The sequence below is a fragment of the Cnephaeus nilssonii genome (assembly GCF_951640355.1).
Source record: "Cnephaeus nilssonii genome assembly, chromosome: 5".
In the NCBI taxonomy this organism is placed as follows: domain Eukaryota; kingdom Metazoa; phylum Chordata; class Mammalia; order Chiroptera; family Vespertilionidae; genus Cnephaeus; species Cnephaeus nilssonii.
This window is the reverse complement of record NC_137076.1, coordinates 60,773,331-60,792,117: the sequence shown is the minus strand read 5'-3', so window position 1 is coordinate 60,792,117 and position 18,787 is coordinate 60,773,331. Positions and strand designations below refer to the sequence as shown.

Genomic DNA, 18,787 nt, shown 5'->3' with positions numbered 1-18,787 from the left:
TAGTAAATAATGAGAGAGAATCACTGACTGGTTGCCTCCCCCAAGCACCCTGATGGGGGCCAGGGATTGGACCTGCAACCGAGATACATGCCCTGGACTGGGAATCAAACCCGAGATCCTTGGGTCCACATGCTGATGCTCTAACAATTGAACAACTGGCCAGGCCCATTTAATATTTTTGAACCACAGTGAACCCCAAGGTGGAAAGCAAAACCTTAGATAAGGGGGAGATTACTGTACATACTTAATGCAAATCTTTCTATCCATCCCACCAACACAAACTAGAATATAAGCTCCACTAGAGCTGCCTCATAGCTATTTTAATCCATTGTATATAGACCTCTCAAAACAGTGTCTGGCACATAATAGACAACAATGTTAACCCCTAGCTCAACTTATTCTTGTTCCTGGTTTCCTTCTATTATTTTATCATTTCTAATATATATAGGCATACCTCAGAGATATTGTGGGCTTGGTTCCAGACCACTGCAATAAATCAAGTAACACAATAAAGCCAGTTCTAATCTTTTTGCTGGTGCTGGGTCTTGCCATCAATTTGTAAAAAGCACACCTCTGGAGTGCAATAAAACGAAGTATGCCTGGCCCTGCCAGTGTGGCTCAGTGGATTGAGCATCACTGGTCCCTGGTTCAATTACCAGTCGGGGCACATGCCCGGGTTGCAGGCTTGATCCCCAGTAGCAGGTGTGCGGGAGGCAGCTGATCAATCTCTCTCACATCAATGTTTCTCTCTCCCGCCGCCCCCCCCCAAAAAAAGACTTTATTCCACACTATCTAATCTGAAGTAATTAAAAGTTATAATTTTATGTTAATATCAGTTAGCCAAATAAAAGTAACCGTGACAGTTTGTACTAGTGAAATAATAAAAGAAAAAAAATGTTTACATACCAAGTTATTTAGAAAGTCAGTCACGATACAACTACATGAGGTCTTCTGTATATTTTAGGCCGTAATTATAGTTGAAAGTATAATTTTATAATACTAATATAAATTGGTTAAAGTTAACACAAGCACATTTGCCATTGCTATAATTGTATCACATTTAAAGTTTTATACATATTGGTATTTTATTTTATTCTTAGAGAGTTAAATTTCAAAAAGAAATATCCGGAAGAAGTTATTTTTCTCTGATATTCTTTATGAAGCTAAAATTATTTATTTTTTTAAAAAAACCCTACATCTATTTACTCACACTCAGAAACTGTTAAAGAAAAAAAATTGAATACTGAAGTGTAAATAAACTTTTAGGCAAGAATCAAGGTCACTGACTGCTATGTTTTTCCAGTGGATTCCCACCGCACTTAGAAAAAAAATCTAAATTCTCTTATATAAAGATCAATCAGAGCTAGCCCACCCAACGTCTCTGACCTCATCCATCCCTCATCGCTCCTTCACTGGCTTCCTGAGCCCCAGCCACAATGGCTCTATTCCTACAACACACCAAGCTTATTCTAAACCCCCTGCTCTCCAGGATACAAGGCTCTTCCAGATCATCAACAGACAGAATCCTCCTTACCCATCATGCAGATATCACTTCACATACCACCCCTGCAGGAGACATTTCCCTCTTGGCTCCCCTCCCCAAAATTATATTCCATTTTCATGTAGCTGCCCTATCATTCTCTATTTGATATCACATTACCCTATTTCATTTCTTCATTGTATTTTTCAGGCTAAAATTACCTTGTTTATATGTTGTTTTTTAAAAAATTATTAATTTTGAGAGAGAGAGAGAAACATCAATATGAAAGTGAACATCGATCAGCTGCCTCCGCACTTCCCCCAACCAGGGATCGAGCCAAAAACCCAGGCTTTCGCCCTGACGGGGAATCAGTTTAATGTCTGTCTCCTTAATAGGTACTACATTATCTTGTTTACGGCAGTCTTTCAAGAACCTAAAGTGAATGAATACTATACTATTATAAGTGCAGATTGATATGAAGATTTTAGTATTTTCTAACCATTCTAATTGATTATATTGCTCTCTTAGGCTTCTTCTGTTTTTTGTTTGTTTGTTTGTTTTTCCTACCCATTAGCACCTACCATGAGAGAATTACTTAACAAGAAATATGAACAAGTAGATATTATACCACACAATCAGTTCAGAGACTGACCTACGGTTTAAAAATTAATGGCATGTCTTTAGACAAGTACACTTATATATCAATAAACATTAGTAATTTTAAGTAAACTGTTCATTATATTTAAATTAAGAGTATATCAGATAAAATTTAACATTTAAGAATAATATACTCTCAGGCATATCATAAAATAGAAATGAAAAATACTGAAAGTAATTTAGAAATAAAACATCACTTTGGGATTTAATGAGTAGTTTAGATATTATTTTCTATCTAAACTTTAATGTTATTTCCAAATTGAAAAAAAAAACCATGTTTAAAGAATTAAAGGAGAGTTTGACAACTGTAACTTATAAAATAGGCAAATGCAATAAAAGTACAAATATTACCAAAAAAAGAATAAAATAAAAATTCTGGACTTGAAAGCTACAACAATTCTAGAGTCGAAGAGTGTAACCACCAAAATTAAAAATTCACTAGCAGAGCTCAATAACATATTTGAGATCAGGCACATTCAGTGTGGTATGGCTTAACACTAGCTGGGGCAGCTTCAATAATAGCGTATTTGAGATGACAGAAAGGAGTTGGTGAACTTGAAGATATATCAACAGAAATGACCAATTCTGAAGAACATAAAATATATAATTATAAAAAAATGAACACAGCCTCAAAAACATATGTGAAACCATCAAGCATACCAATATACATGTAAGGAGAGTCCCAGAAGAGGAGGGAAAAGAGAACAGAAAAAATATTTCAAGAAATTATGGTCAATACTCACCAAATTATTGAAAAATACTAATCTATATATTTCAGCTTAACTATTCCAAAACAGAATAAATACAAAGAGATCCACACCTGGTCACATCATAGTAAAACTGTTGAAAACCAAAGAGAAAATCTTGAAAGCACAGAGAAAAACAAATCATCATAAACAATGGAGATCAGAAAGCAGGAGATGTCATATTCGAGGTGTTGAAAGAAAAAAATCTATAACAAAGAATTCTATATTCAGCAAAACTACTATTGAAAAATAAAAGCAAGATAAAAACAATCCCCCCAAAAACAAAGACTAAGCTAACTCATTGATAAGACTGGCCTTACAAGAAATCCTAAAGGAAGTCCATCAAGCTAAAGGAAATAACCAGACAGTAACTCAAGTACACACACACAAAAAGAGCACATTAAAAGATAAATATATTTGCAAATATAAGAGTATAAGTATTTTTTCTTCTCTTAACTGTTTTAAAAGACATACACCTATAAAAAATTATAAAACTGTATTGTTGGCCTTTTAATACATACAAATTTAACATATATGACAATACTAACAACAGACAGGAGAGGTGAGAAAATAAAGCAAAGTTTCTATATTTTACCATAATTAAATTAGTCAATCTGAAGTAGGCTGTGATAAAATAAGATCCATACTGTGCCCTGGCCAGATGGCTCAGTTGGTTCGAGCATCCTCCCATACACCAATAGACTGTGGGTTCGATTCTTGGTCAGGGCATGTATCTCGGTTGCAGGTTCTATCCCCAGCTGGGAGCATACGGGAGGCAACCAGTTGATGTTTCTCAGATGGCTCAGTTGGTTCGAGCATCCTCCCATACACCAAAAGACTGTGGGTTCAATTCTTGGTCAGGGCATGTATCTCGGTTGCAGGTTCTATCCCCAGCTGGGAGCATAGGGGAGGCAACCAGTTGATGTTTCTCTCTCACATTGGTGTTCGTTCTCTCTCTCTCTCTCTCTCTCTCTCTCTCTCTCTCTCTCTCTCTCTCTCTCTCTCTCGGCATGTATCTCGGTTGCAGGTTCTATCCCCAGCTGGGAGCATACGGGAGGCAACCAGTTGATGTTTCTCTCTCACATTGGTGTTCCCTTTCTCTCTCTCTCTCTCTCTCTCCTCTCTCTCTCTCTCTCTCTCTCTCTCCCTCCCTCCCTCCCTCCCTCCCTCCCTCCCTCCCTCCCTTCCCTTCCTCTCTCTCTCAAAAAAAAAAAAAATCAATAAAACATGGTCCTCGGGGTGAGGATTTAAAAAAATATTTTAAAGATACATATTGTAATCCTAGAGCAACCTCAGGTAATAGCTCTAAAAATCTAGTTAAAAAACTAACAAAGAAATGCAAAATAGAAATGAGGAAATATCTATTAACTCTAGAAGAGGCAGCAGAGGATGAACAAAGAAAAAAAAATAGAAATGAGATATATGGAAAATAACTAGTAAAACTGAAGACATTATTACACTAAATATAAACAGATTAAACCCTCCAATCAAAAGGGAGATATGGTCAGACTTTTTTAGAAAGTATTTCAACTACATGTGGCCTATAAGACAAGTTTAAAAAAAAAAATTATTGATTTCAAAGAGGAAAGGAGAGAGATAGAAACATCAATGATGAGAGAGAATCATTGATTGGCTGCCTCCTGCATGCCCCACACTGGGGATCGAGCCTGCAACCCAGGCATGTGCCCGGACCTAGGATCAAACCCTGACCTCCTGGTTCACAGGTCAAGGCTCACCCACTGAGCCACCCAGCCAGGCAAGACACATTTTTTAAAATATATTTTATTGATTTTTTACAGAGAGGAAGGGAGAGGGATAGAGAGTTAGAAACATCGATGAGAGAGAAACATCGATCAGCTGCCTCCTGCACACCTCCTACTGGGGATGTGCCCGCAACCAAGGTGCATGCCCTTGACTGGAATCGAACTTGGAACCTTTCAGTCCGCAGGCCGACACTCTATCCACTGAGCCAAACCAGTTAGGGCGGCAAGACACATTTTTAATTAAAAACAAAAACACAAATAGGTTGAAAGTAAAAGGACAGAAAAAGATATGCAATGCAAACAGTAAGCATTAAGAGAGCTACAGTGGCTATACTTATACCAGACAAAATATTACAATAAATAGGGATCTTTCATAATGATGAAAAGGTCAATTTATCAGTAAGATTAAAGTAATTATACATGTATACCATACCAATTACCAGTACCCCAAAAGCATTAAGCAAAAATAAATACCTCAATAATATTTTAATATCTCACTCTCAGTAATTGATAGAACAGCTAGACAGAAAATCAGCACAAACATAGGCAGACTGAAAACTATCAACCAACTTGACCTAACACCTACAGAACATTCAGACCAACAATAGCCAAATATATATTCTTTTTTTAGCACAGATGGGACACTCCTCAAAATAGATTACATACTAAGACATAAAAATGTCTCAATAAATTAAAAATGAGAAAAATCATACAGAATATGTTTTCCTACTACAGGGGAATTAAAAATCAACAACAATGAAATCTGGGGAATCCCAAAATAACAGGAAATTAAACAATACATTTCTAAATAACCCATGGGTCAAAGAAATAATCACAAAGGAATATATTTAGAACTGAATGAAAATGTTAAAAATCAGAATATATAAAAACGTATGAGGTGCAGCTAACACAGTGTTTGGAGGAAAATTTATAGATTTAAACGCCTAGGTAAGAAAAGACAATCTCAAATCAATAACCTAAGCTTCTACCTTAAGAAACTAAAAAAAATGGCCGAAACCGGTTTGGCTCAGTGGATAGAGCGTCAGCCTTCGGACTGAAGGGTCCCAGGTTTGATTCCGGTCAAGGGCACATACCTTGGTTGCGGGCACATCCCCAGTAGGAGGTGTGCAGGAGGCAGCTGAATCGATGTTTCTCTCTCATTGATGTTTCTAACTCTCTATCCCTCTCCCTTCCTCTCTGTAAAAAATCAATAAAATATATTTTAAAAAAAAAAAAAAAGAAAGAAAGAAACTAAAAAAAATGCAAACTAAACCCAAAGCAAGCAGAAAGAATCCTAATATATAAAAACCCTGGGTCTGTCACATCCTCCACAACCGGGAGGCTCGACCAACCAGAAGTCAGTCCTGCCGTCAGTGCTAGGTCACCGTGGCGACCCAGCACTGACTGCTGAGGGGGCTGCAAATCAGGCCCAGAGAGAGGCCTGAAGAGAGAAGCAAGGTCTGATCCGTAGACTCTGTGGCAGCTGTTGATCAGTACTTGCCTCTCTCTCCTTAGCTCCGGGCCTGGTCAGCAGCCACACCTCCATTTCTCTCCAGGCCTCCACCAGGGCTGCTGACCAGCCCCGCCTTTTTGATCAGTTCCTGCTGATAGGCCCAGAGACGCTGACTGGCATAGAAACCGACCAATCAGAACCAAATCTAGGTCAACTGTGAGGAGCCAATGGCTGCCTAGGAGGTGGAGCTTTTTACACTGACTGCATAGAAACCAACCAATCAAAACCAAATTGGCCAGCAGAGGAGGGGAGTTGGGGGCAAGATCAGGCCGGCAGGGGAGGGCAGTCAGGGATGAGATCAGGCCAGCAGGGGAGGGCAGTTAGGGGTGATCAGGCAGGCAGAGGCAGTTAGGGGCGATCAGGCCAGCAAGGAAGGGCAGTTGGGGGCAACCAGGCCGGCAGGGGAGGGCAGTTGGGGGGGACCAGGCTTGCAGGGGAGGGCAGTTGAGGGTGAGATCAGGCCAGCAGGGGAGGGCAGTTGGGGGAAACCAGGCCAGCAGGGGAGGGAAGTTGGGGGGGGAACAGGCCTGCAGGGGAGGGCAGTTGGGGGCCATCAGGCCAGCAGGGGAGGGCAGTTGGGGGAAACCAGGCCAGCAGGGGAGGGAAGTTGGGGGGGGGGGACCAGGCCTGCAGGGGAGGGCAGTTGGGGGCCATCAGGCCAGCAGGGAGGGACAGTTGGGGGGGACCAGAATTGCAGGGGAGGGCAGTTGGGAGCGACGAGGCTGGCAGGGGAGGGCAGTTGGGGGCAACCAGGCCGGCAGGGGAGGGCAGTTGGGGGCGATCGGGCCGGCAGGGGAGCAGTTAGGTGTTAATCAGGCCAGCAGGGGAGCGGTTAGGGGGTGATCAGGCTGGCAAGCAGAAGTGGTTAGGGGCAAACAGGCAGGCAAGCAGGCAGGCAAGCGGTTAGGAGCCAGCAGTCCCGGATTGTGAGAGGGATGTCTGACTGCCGGTGGGATCGGGCTTAACCCAGCAGTCAGACATCCCCCAAGGGGTCCCAGATTGGAGAGGGTGCAGGCTGGGCTGAGGGACACCTCCTCCCCCAGTGCATGAATTTTATGCACCGGGCCTCTAGTGATATTATAAAGATTAAAATGGAAATCAATGAAATAGAAAACAGAAAAACAACTGGAAAAAATCAATTAAACCAAAACTTGTTTCTTTGAAAAGAGTAACAAAATTGACAAACCTTTAGTTAAAATGAGCAAGTAAAAATGAGACTAGATACATGCTATCAATTTTACAAATGAAAGAAAGACATCACTACCTATACTGGCAATATTAAAAACATATATAGGAAGATATTATGAACTATATGTCAAATTCATAGAAACACAATTACTGAAACTAACTAAAAAATAAGCAGAAAATATGAATAGACCTATAACAAGTAAAGAAATTAGTATTTTAAAATTTTCACAAAGAGGAAAAAAAAACAAAAACAGGCCCAGACGCTTTCACTGGTGAGTTCTACCAAATATATTCAAGGACATAATACCAATCCTTCAGGAACTTTTACAGAGAAAGTAGAGGGAACACTTCTCAATTCATTCAGTGAGGTTAGTATTACTGTTCCGAATCCAAAGACATCACAAGAAAAGAAAACTTCAGACCAGTAGCTCTCATAAACAGAGCCACAAAAATGTCTAACTAAACATTAGCAAACTAAATCAAGCAACATACAAGATTATACACCACAACCAAGTGAGATTTATCTTGGGAATATAAGGCTGGTTTATTATCTCAAAATCAATTAATAGAATACACATATTAATGTAATAAAAGACAGAAACCACATAATCATCTCAGATACTAGTGTGACCAACCATACTGGTTTGTCTAGAACAGAGGGTTTTCCCAAGACACAGAACTTTCAGTGCTTAAAACAGGAAAGTCCTGGGCAATCTGTGACAGTCACACTAACAGATGCAGATAAAGCATCTGACAAAGTCCAATGCCCATGCATGATAAAAACTCTGAACAAACCAGGATTAAAAAGGAACCCGCTGCTAAACATAGAGATATGCTATAAAACACTATGCCTATACTTAACAATACTATATTGTACACTTAAAAAGAGGGTAGATCTCATGTTGTGTTCTTACCACAATAAAATAAATTTTAAGTACAAAATTTGTACACTCAAAACTACAAAACATCACTGCGAAAAATTAAAGATCAATAAGTGAAAAGAGCCCTAGCTGGTTTGGCTCAGTGGATAGAGCCTGCAGACTGAAGGGTCCCAGCTTCGATTCCGGCAAGGGCACATGCCCAGGTTGCGGGCTCAAATCCCCAGTAGGGGGCGTGCAAGAGGCAGCCGATCAATGATTCTCTCTCATCATTGATGTTTCTATCTCTCTCTACCTCTCCCTTCCTCTCTGAAATAAGTAAAAATATATCTTAAAAAACATATAAATAATAATAAGTGAAAAGAAATTTCCATGTCCATGTAATAGAAAACCCAATGTTGTAAGGTGACAATTCTCCCCAAACTGCATCAAAATTCCAAGATTTTTTTTTTTATATATACATTGACAAGCCAATCCTTTTTATACTGGACCCAGAAGAGCCACGGGTTTTAAAAACAAGAACAAAATTGGAAGGCTAACACTACCTGGTCCCATCAGTTACCACAAAGCACATTAACCAAGACAGAACAGTACTGGCATAAAAACAAACATATAGATAATGAAAAATAATTGAGAGTGCAGAAATAAATCTTTACATTTACAATCAATGGAGAAATGACAGTCTTTTCAACAAATGGTGCTGAGACAACCCATACGCAACTGAATTTAGACCCATTTATTTCACATCACACATAAAAATGAATTCAAGCCTGGCTGGTGTGGCTCAGAGGTTGAGCATAGACCCAGGAACCAAGAGGTCACCAGTTTGATTCCCAGTCAGGGCACATGCCCGGGTTGCGGTCTCAATCCCCAGTGGGGGCCATGCAGGAGGCAGCCAATCGATGACTTCCTCTCTCAGCAGTGTTTCTATCTCTCTATTTCTCTCCCTTCATCTCTCTCTCTAAAAATCAATAAAAATGTATTTTTTTTAAAAAATGAACTTAAAATAGATCATACATCTAAATATCAGAGCAGCCCTGACCAGTTTGGCTCAGTGGATAGAGCGTCCACCTGTGAACCAAAGGGTCCAAGGTTCGATTCTGGTCAAGGGCACATGCCTGGGTCGCAGGCTCAATCCCCACTAGGGGGCGTGCAGGAGGCGGCCGATCCACGATTCTCTCTCATCGATGATGTTTCTCTCTCCCTCCCTCTGTTTCCTCTTTGAAATCAATAAAAATATATTTAAAAATAAATAAATAAATATCAGAGCAAAAACTATAAAACATCTAGAAGAAAACAAGAGAGAAAATCCTCGAGACCTTGAATTAGGCAGAGAGTTCTTATAACAACAAAAAATTAATCTATAAAGTAAAAAATTGGAAAAATTAAACTCCATCAAAATTTAAACTTTTTTTTAATATATATTTTATTGATTTTTTACAGAGAGGAAGGGAGAAGGATAGAGTTAGAAACATTGATGAGAGAGAAACATCGATCAGCTGCCTCCTGCACACCTCCTACGGGGGATGTGCCCACAACCAAGGTACATGCCCTTGACCGGAATCGAACCTGGGACCTTTCAGTCCGCAGGCCGACGCTCTATCCACTGAGCCAAACCGGTTAGGGCAAAATTTAAACTTTTGACAAAAGAAATTAAAACTTTGTGCTTCAAAAGATTCCAATAAAAAAGTTGAAAAGACAAGCCACTCACTGAGATAAAATAATTGCAAATCATGTATTCAATAAAGGACTTGCAACCAGAACATACAAAGATTGTTATAACTCAATAATAAAAAGACAAATGAAAACCACACAAAAGTTTTGAGTATCTATTTCACCAAATAGGATATATAAATGGCTAATCATCATATGAAAAAAATGCTCAACACCTTGAGTCTTTAGGAAAATGCAAGTTAAAACCACCACAGTGAGTTAACCACTTCATGCCCACTAGAATGGCTATAATAAAAATGGCAATAATAAATGTTGCCAAGAATGTGAAGAAGCTTGAACTCTCAAACACTGCTGTTAGGAATGTAAAATGTACAGCCACTTTAGAAAGCAGGTTGGCATTTTTTTTTAAAGTTAAACAGATGAACCAGCATTTCTATTCCTAGGTATCTACCCAAGAGAATGAAACCATATGTTCACATAAAGACTTGTACTCAAATGTTCAAGCAGCATTATTTACAACAGTCAAAACTGGAAACTGCCCAGCTGCGTGGCTCAGTGGTTGAGCATTGAGCATATGAACCAGGAGGTCATAGTTCCAATTCCCGGTCAGGGCACATGTACAGGTTTTGGGCTCCATCCCCAGTAGGGGGCATGCTGGACGCAGCCAATCCATGGTGTCTCTCCCGTTGATGTTTCTATCTCTCTCTCCCTCTCCCTTCCTCTCTGAAATCAATAAAAATATATTTTAAAAAATAAAACAAAAAACTGGAAACAGCCCTGGCCGGTGTGGCTCAGTTAGCTGGGCCTTGTCCCATGCACTGAGGCAGCAGTCGCCAACCTTTTGGACCTCACAGACCACCAGTGGTCCACGGACCACCGGTTGGCGACCACCGCACTGAGGGGATGCTGGTTCAATTCCCTGTAGAGGCACATGCCCAGGCTTCTGACTCAATTTCCTGTAGGGAGCATGCTGTTTCTCTCTCACACTCTCACTCTCCCTTTCTCTCTCTCTAAAAGTCAATTTAAAAATCTTTAAAGCCCTAACTGGTTTGGCTCAGTGGGTAGAGCGTCGGCCTGCAGACTGAAGGGTCCCAGGTTCGATTCCAGTCAAGGGCATGTACCTTGGTTGCGGGCACATCCCCAGTAGGAAGTGTGCAGGAGGCAGCTGATCGATGTTTCTAACTCTCTATCCCTCTCCCTTCTTCTCTGTAAAAAAATCAATAAAATATATATTTTTTAAAAAGGTCCTAGCTGGTTTGGCTCAGTGGATAGAGCATTGGCCTGAGGACTGAAAGGTCCCAGGTTCGATTCCGATTTGATTCCAGTCAAGGGCACATGCCCGGGTTGTGGGCTCGATCCCCAGTAGGGGGCATGCAGGAGGCAGCTGATCAGTGATTCTCATCATTGATGTTTCTATCTCTCTCTCTCTACCTTCCTCTCTGAAATCAATAAAAACTTTTTTTAAAAAAAAATTTTTTTAAATAAAATAAAAAAACCTGGAAACAATTCAAATACCCATCAATTGGTCAACAGATAAACAAAATGTTGTATATTCATACAAAAGAATACTTATTCAGCAGTAAAAAGGAAAAAATCCAGATACATGCTACAATAAAGATAAATTCCAAAAACAGTATAAGTGAAAGAAGCCAGATGTAAAAGACTACATATGGTATGATTCCATTTATATAAAACTAGTGGCCGGGTGCACAGATTCGTGCACACTGAAAGGAAAATAATTAGAAGGAATCTTATATAATAAAAGGGTAATATGCAAATTAACCATCACTCCATCACAAAGATGGCGGCGCCCATAGCCACAAGATGGCAGTGCCCAGTCCTCTCAGCCCCACCATAGTCCCGCAGTCCTGAGCGGGCAGCGTGAGTGGCCACAGCAACGAGGCAAGCATTCCGCACCCGGCCGAGGATGGGCCTCTGGGAAGCGGGCGCAGAGTGGCCAGGCCCTGCAGAGAGCTACTGGCGCACGGATTCGTGCGCAGGGCTACTAGTATTTTAATATTGCTATTCGCCCTTTCTCCTTTAGCACCTGGGAGCCAGGCAGCAGCCCCACCCCCAGGCCCCCCACCCCGCCACCACTGCCGCTGGGCAATCGGGGTGATTGGGCCCCCCTCGCACCCTCCTTAGCCTGGCGCGGCCCACTCGGCTGCTCCACTATCCCACTGCAGTCCTGCTCTCATTGGGGCCCACGGGGGCTGGCAGCACCTCCACTGCTGCCCACTGCCAGCACCATGTTGCCGACGCCCACCATGTTCCGCACCGCCCCCTGGTGGTCAGCGCACGTTATGGCGAGCAGTCTAATTCCCGGTAGAGGAGACAATTTACATATTAGGCTTTTATTATATATGATGATGATAGTCAGAAAAGGCAAATCTATAGAGACAAAGCACAAATCAGTGGCTCCCTGGGGCTGGGGGTAAAAATAAGGGTTAACTACAAACAGTCTAGAGGGAAATTTTGGAGGCAATAGAAATGTTCTAAAACTGGCCCTAGCTGGTTTGGCTCAGTGGATAGATCGTCAACCTGGTGACTGAAGGGTCCCGGGTTTGATTCCGGTCAAGGGCACATGCCTGGGTTGCGGGCTTGATCCCCAGTACTGAGTGTGCAAGAGGCAGCCAATCAATGATTCTCTCTCATCACTGATGTTTCTCTCTCTCTTTCCCTCCCCCTACCTCTCTGAAATCAATAAAAATATATTTTTTTTAAAAAAAAAAGAAATGTTCTAAAACTAGCTTGTGGTGCCCAGTCGGTATGGCTCAGTGGTTGAACACTGACCTATTAACCAGGAGGTCATGGTTCAATTCCTAGTCAGGGCACATGCCTGGGTTTTGGGCTCAATCCCAGGAGGCAGCTAATCAATTATTCTCTCTCATCCTTGATGTTTCTCTCTCTCTCTCCTCTCCCTTCCTCTCTGAAATCAATAAAAATATATTTAAAATAAATAAACTAGCTTGTGGTTTAATACTTCTATTTACTAAAAATCATTGCATTGTGCACTCAAAATAAATTAATTTTGGAATTAAATAACTCAAAAAGCTGATTTTTTAAAAGTGCACATACCCAACAGAAATGAAAACACATTCAAACAAAAATTTGTACACAAATGTCCATAGCAGCATTATTCACAATAGCTAAAATGTGGAAACTCAAAAGTTCACCAATTAATAAATAACATGTGGTATATCCATACAATGGAATATTACTCAGCAATAAAAGAAATAATGACACATGCTACAACATGGATGCATTTTGAAAACATTGTGTTAAGTGAAAGAAACCAACCACTGAAGATCACATATTGCATGATTCCATTTATATAAAATGCCCAGAACAGGCAAGTACAAAGAAGTAGATCAGTGGTGCCTAGGCCTGGGGATGTTGGGGGAAAATTGAAAGTGACTGCTAATGGGTATGTGGTTCCTTTCTGGGATGATGAAAAGATTTTACAATTGATTATGGTGATAGTTGGCAAAACTTTATAAATATATTAAAAAACACTGAACTGCCCTGGCCAGGAGGCTCAGTTGGTTGGAGCACTGTACCATACACCAAAAGGTTGTGGGTTCAAGTCCCTGTCAGGGCACATACCTAGGTTTCCAATTCCATCGCTGGTCTGGGCATGAAGGAGAAGCAACTAATTGATGTTTCTCCTCTCTCTCTCTCTCTTTCTCTTCTCCTCTCTTCTCTCGTTCTCTCTCTCTCTCTCTTTTCATTCCCCTCTCTCTAAATCAATAAATCATATCCTTAGATAAGGATTTAAAAGAAAAAAAAACACTAAACTGTACATTTTAAATTGGTGAACTGAATGGTATGTGAATTATATCTCAAAGCTGTAACCAAAAAAACGCACACTTGTGCAATCTGTGGGGTAAAGGCCATCAACACAGTTACCAATCTATTAACTTAGGATAGAAAAATCTCAAAGTTACAAATTCTTTCCAATGAAATTATGATTTTTTAGTATATATGTCTGAAATCAGAAGCAATAATTGATTAATTAGTTGTTACTAAATTTAAAAACAGGATGGCATTAAATATTCAAATTTCAGGTGCCCAAGATATTTCAATTTTCTACTTCATGTGTTTGCTAGGTGATACCTCAGTAACATTCATATGAATGCACTGTGTAAACTGTATAAAACTTTAATTATTCCTAAATTCCTTTAAGTGTAACTTAACAACTTCCCGTTTTATATAGTCTTGAAGAAAGGAAGAAACTCTGAAACAAAAACATCCAATCTTATCTTAGTAAGGGGTACACACATTCTCCGGTGATTCTGGCACTCTTCTGTGATTATGGCTCCAGAAAAAGTGCTTAATTTACCTCTCCATAGAGGCTCACAGATAAAAAGGAAAGTAAATCTGATTACCAAACACACGAGTACTGTTCTCTCATCACCGGATTAAAATTTAAACCACACAGCTGAAGTACATGTTCATGATCACAAGAAAGGAGGAAAATTCTCGTGTCCCCTCATTCATTTAATGAAGTACTAAAAACTTGAAGGCTAGTCTGCAGCGAATCTAGAAAAAGAGAGCCCGGGATACTAGCCCAAGAGAAACCTCCGAAACTGAGCAACGTGGGTTACTCTTGGTGTGTTAAGAGTATTTTCCCCGTCCTTTACGGACATGCAATAAAATTGCCCAACTGGAGCAAGAGCGGGGCTCGGCGGCCCCGCCGGAACAGCTGCTGGGGCAGCCCCCGCGGAACCCTCCCCGCGCTTCCCCCGCGGCCCCCCAAAACAGCCCGTAGCACGGTTCCCCAAGGGCCAGCTTCGCGAAGAGAGGATCCAGAAGGCGGTCGCTGGGCGCGCAAGTATTCCAGAGCCCGTTTTTGTTTTGTTTAAAAACAGATTCCTAGCAGAGACCAGCCTCCCTACCCCCGGGGAGCAGGGGAAGTGGCCGCAGGGGGCCGGCGAGGAGCGCGAGAATAAAAGAATGACCGAGGACAACCTGCCGTGCAAGCTAGCAGCCGGGGGGGGGGGGGGGGGGGCGGATAGGTAAGAGGCGGCGGTCGGGCCCCGGCTCGGCTCGGGAGAGAACTGCCCTCCAGCCCTCCACGCCACCGCGAGCGGCCCGAGCCTCCCAGGTCCCGCCCCGAGCGGGCCGCCCAGCCCAGGCGCCGGCCGCAGCCTCCCGCCCTACCGGACCCTCCCAGGACGCGCTTCCTCCGGAGCCGGAGCCGGACCCCCGCCCTGGCCTCCCCGCGGGAGAAGGCGGGTCAGTTCAGCCCGCTTCTCGGCAGAGGTGACTCGCGCGGAGATGTAAACACTGCGAGCCCAGCTGCGCGCGGCCCATCCCCCCCGCCGGGGTCCGTAACCTCTCCCTCAGCCCTGCCCCGCGCCCCGCACTCGCCGCGGGCTGCGCGCAGCGCGCCTTCCCCTTTCTCCGAGTCCCGCTTCCCGACCGTTGCCCGAGGGCACCAGCCCCCTGTCCCCCCCGCTCCCCGCGGGTGTCACGGCCACAGCCTCTGGAAAACCCCTCCGCAAACCCCGGAGCAAACAACACAGGCGCGGGGCGGGAGGCGCGGAGGGAGGCGGCGGCACTCGGGACAGCGAGGCTTCGTCGCCGCGCCCTCCGCGCTCCCTCCCACAGCCTCGGCCGCTCGCGCTCTTACCTGCTCGCCGCGTCGCCCGGGAAGACCGCGGCGTCGCTTTCCCTCCCGGCAGGGCCGCGGACTCGCCGCCGCCGCCGCCGCCGTTGGCCGGGCGTCCGGAGGGAGCCGGGCCTCCCCGGCAGCCCGAGCCGCTCCACGGGGAGAGGAGGAGACAAAACAGCGCGCGCCGCCCCGCGCAGCGCCCCCCGCCCGCACCGCCCCACCGACCCCCCAACCGCCGAGGCGACCGCGGCGACACAGAGCCCGGCGCGGGGAGCAATGGTGGCCCCCGCCCTCGCCCCGTTCCCCTCCCTCCACCCCCCGCTCGGCTCCTCCCCCTCGGCCTCCTGCCGCCGCCACCAGGACACTTGAGTCCGCCTCCCCCACCCCGCCCGCTCCGAGCGCTCCTCCCCTCCCCAAGCGGCGGGGGGTGGGGGGGGGCGGCACCGCCAGTCACCGCAGCGCCTGTCAAAGCGGGGGCCGGCTATTTATACCCCGCGCGGCCCGCCGCCCTCGGCCCCCATCAGCCAGCCAAACCTGCCTCCGTGGCTCTCTCGGGTCTCTCCCGCCCCCGATCCCCCAACTTCTCCCTAACGCGCCTTCTCAGGTAATGACTCTCCCCACGTGTCCCGCGCCCTGCTCGGAGCTCCCCCATTCCCTTCCCGGACTGGCGCAGAGGCGGCGAGGCCGCTCGTGCACCTGCAGCGCCCGCCCGCTTCTCCCAGCCGGCCGGTCCGCACGCACGCACGCTCCCCACTCTGAGCGCCCTCGCGGGCCCCGGCTGGCACCCCATCCCCGGCTCGACTCTCGCCCCTCTCCTCCAGGACGGCCCCGCACTCGGGCAGTCTGACAGTTACTGGGGGCCGGGGTTGGAAGACTAGCCCCGCGCCCTCCCGACTCCACTTCTCAGCCGGGCTAAGGGAGAGGTGGGGGCGCGGGCGAGGAGCAGCGCACCGCCCTCTCCGCCCCGGCCCCGCCCCGGCCGCTGACGCCCGCGGCGCACCGCCCAGCCCGCCGCGCGCCCCTCGGCGCCGCCCGCTCCTCCTCCCAGTCCGGCTCCGTACACCCGCGGACCCCGCCCCGTTCCCAGAAATTACCACCCGCCCAACGGCCGGGCGGCGCGGCGGTTGGTGCCCGCGTTTGCTGACGGGCGGGCGGCGGGGGCTCAGCGCGCAGCTGCGGAGCGAGGCGGACAGCCCCTTGGCGCGGCTCCCGGAGCTGCCGGCGCCCGCACCGAGCCTTTGTCGCTCCTCGCTCCGTCAGCGACGGAGAAGTAACTCAAGCACGAGTATTGTTGGTGCGAGAATGCGGGAGTGTATCGGTGCGGGAGTATTTTGGCCCAGGCGCCTACAATTCGAAAATGAAAAGCCAGCAGTAGCTGCACGCTTTTGGTTTCCCCACTTTCACACAAAGGGGAACCTCTGAGCAAGGCACTCTCAGGCGCCTTCAAGTGCACAAAGCCAATGACACGGTGCCCTGGGTTGTCCTGCGCTTGAAGCGCCTCACTAAAGGCCTTTCGCGTGCACAGCTATGCATGCAAACGCCTCAATCTATTCCCACCACCATCACATTTCTCAGCCGCAGCGTGTTCTGGTTCGGTGTTTGTTTCTTTAACAAAGAGCTGTGACTGCCCCGTGCGCGTGGGGACTGATTCTATTCCCCTCGGGCTCTTGCAGCTGCACTCAGAAGGACCTGGCGAGGTATTCACCAGGTTCATTTCTGGCCTCCAGCTTTACTCTTTTTGCTGCTCCACAACCAGTCTTGAGCGAAGAAGAAACCTTGAGGAATGTAAGTGGTAGCTCTTCTGGAAAGTAACGTGGGAACCATGGAAATAACCCTAGAATGGGGCTCAAATGTCAGAGAACCACAGGAGGCCCCACCGATTTAAGTCCCTGAAGAACCTAAGAATTCAATGATCTTCTCTTTCTTTTTTTAAAGCTAGTAATACCTCTATTTATTGGAGGGAGGGGTATGAGTCTTCCTTTTCTATCTTAAAAAGCAAAGCGGTGGGCTTTTTTCTTAATGAAGGGACTTTTACTTTTAAACAAAGGGGAAACCCAGATAGCAAAGAGGGTTAGTAAAAAAGATCCTCTTAACTCTAATGAAGTTTTATGGATTCCTGAGTCCTCAAACATGACAAGTCTTGGCGCCCTTTTAAACTAAAGAATTTATAAAGCCTTTTAACATTCAAAATGTTAATACACAGTAAACAGGATACCACAAGCACAGCATCCTTTCTAGGGAAGTATTTCTATTGCCCTACTTCCTGTGAAATAACCTACCACTTGTGGCAACCATTGTCCACTTTGATATTTGAAGGAATTAATAATACTACTGCATCTCCATGACAAAAACATGGCATATTAAGGAGCTTGCAAGGACAAAGCCTGATTCTTAGAGTTGGGAACAGATCTCACCTGCAAGGTCAAATCGTTCCTGTTGTCAAAATAGACCCAGAGACACAGAAGCATGAACAGACTGTTGAACCTCAGAGGGAAGGCAGGGGAGGATAGGTGGGGAGAGATCAACCAATGAACTTGTATGCATATATGCATAACACAGACAATGGGGTGGTGAAGGGGGAGGAGGGTGCTGGAAGAGGTTAATGGGGGAAAGGAAAAGGAGGGCCTATGTAATACTTTGAACAATAAAGATTTTTTTTAAAAATCATTCCTGTTGTCAGCCACCATTAGAAGAAATGTATTTCCTCCACTGCCAATTGGAAGTAAGCTGAAAGGTCCCAAGTGAATAACCTTGCTAGATAACATTATTTCCTCCCAATTCTTCACTGTTCCAGGCATGTGTCCCTTTGAAATGTGGCTTTATAGTTCCTCTCATTAGAGATAGAATGTTTCTCCACCCCATTGATGTGTGGTTAGGTCATTGCACTTGCTCTTGGCCAAAAGAACATGCACAGAAGTGACAGTGTGACAGTTCTGAGCCTGACATTATTTAATAGGTATTGCATGTTTCCACTTGCCTCTCTCCACACCTGTCTTTCACAATGTGAAGAACATGCCTGGGTAATCTGCTGGTCCAAGAAAAATGAGAGACATGGAGCAGGTTTAGAACCATCCTCCAGTTTGGAGCCAGTGACCTACAGAAAAGAATTGCTGCTTTAAGCAGTATGTTTTGAGGTGGTTTGCTACCCAGAATTAGTGTTGCAGTCGTTGACTGATACAATAGGAGACAGGAATCTGCTCTCTTGGTATTGTCCTTGAAGGTGCCAAGCTTGATATCTCCAAGGCAGCTCTGTGATAGCAGGTCTTAGAAA

General features: G+C 45.0%; 1 protein-coding gene across 2 annotated transcripts in view; it reads right to left on the bottom strand.

Moving 5' to 3' along the window:
* Positions 1-15,727, bottom strand: part of ELF2 (E74 like ETS transcription factor 2) — a 93,831-nt gene extending 78,104 nt beyond the window's left edge. The window contains exon 1 of one of the 2 annotated variants that reach the window (XM_079771712.1): positions 15,535-15,727. The gene's annotated coding sequence lies outside the window, so the exon portion shown is untranslated. Of the gene's footprint in view, positions 1-13,505; positions 14,912-15,534 lie in introns of those variants that run through there. The other variant, XM_079771713.1, reaches the window with a different exon arrangement.
* Positions 15,728-18,787: the final 3,060 nt, after the last annotated feature.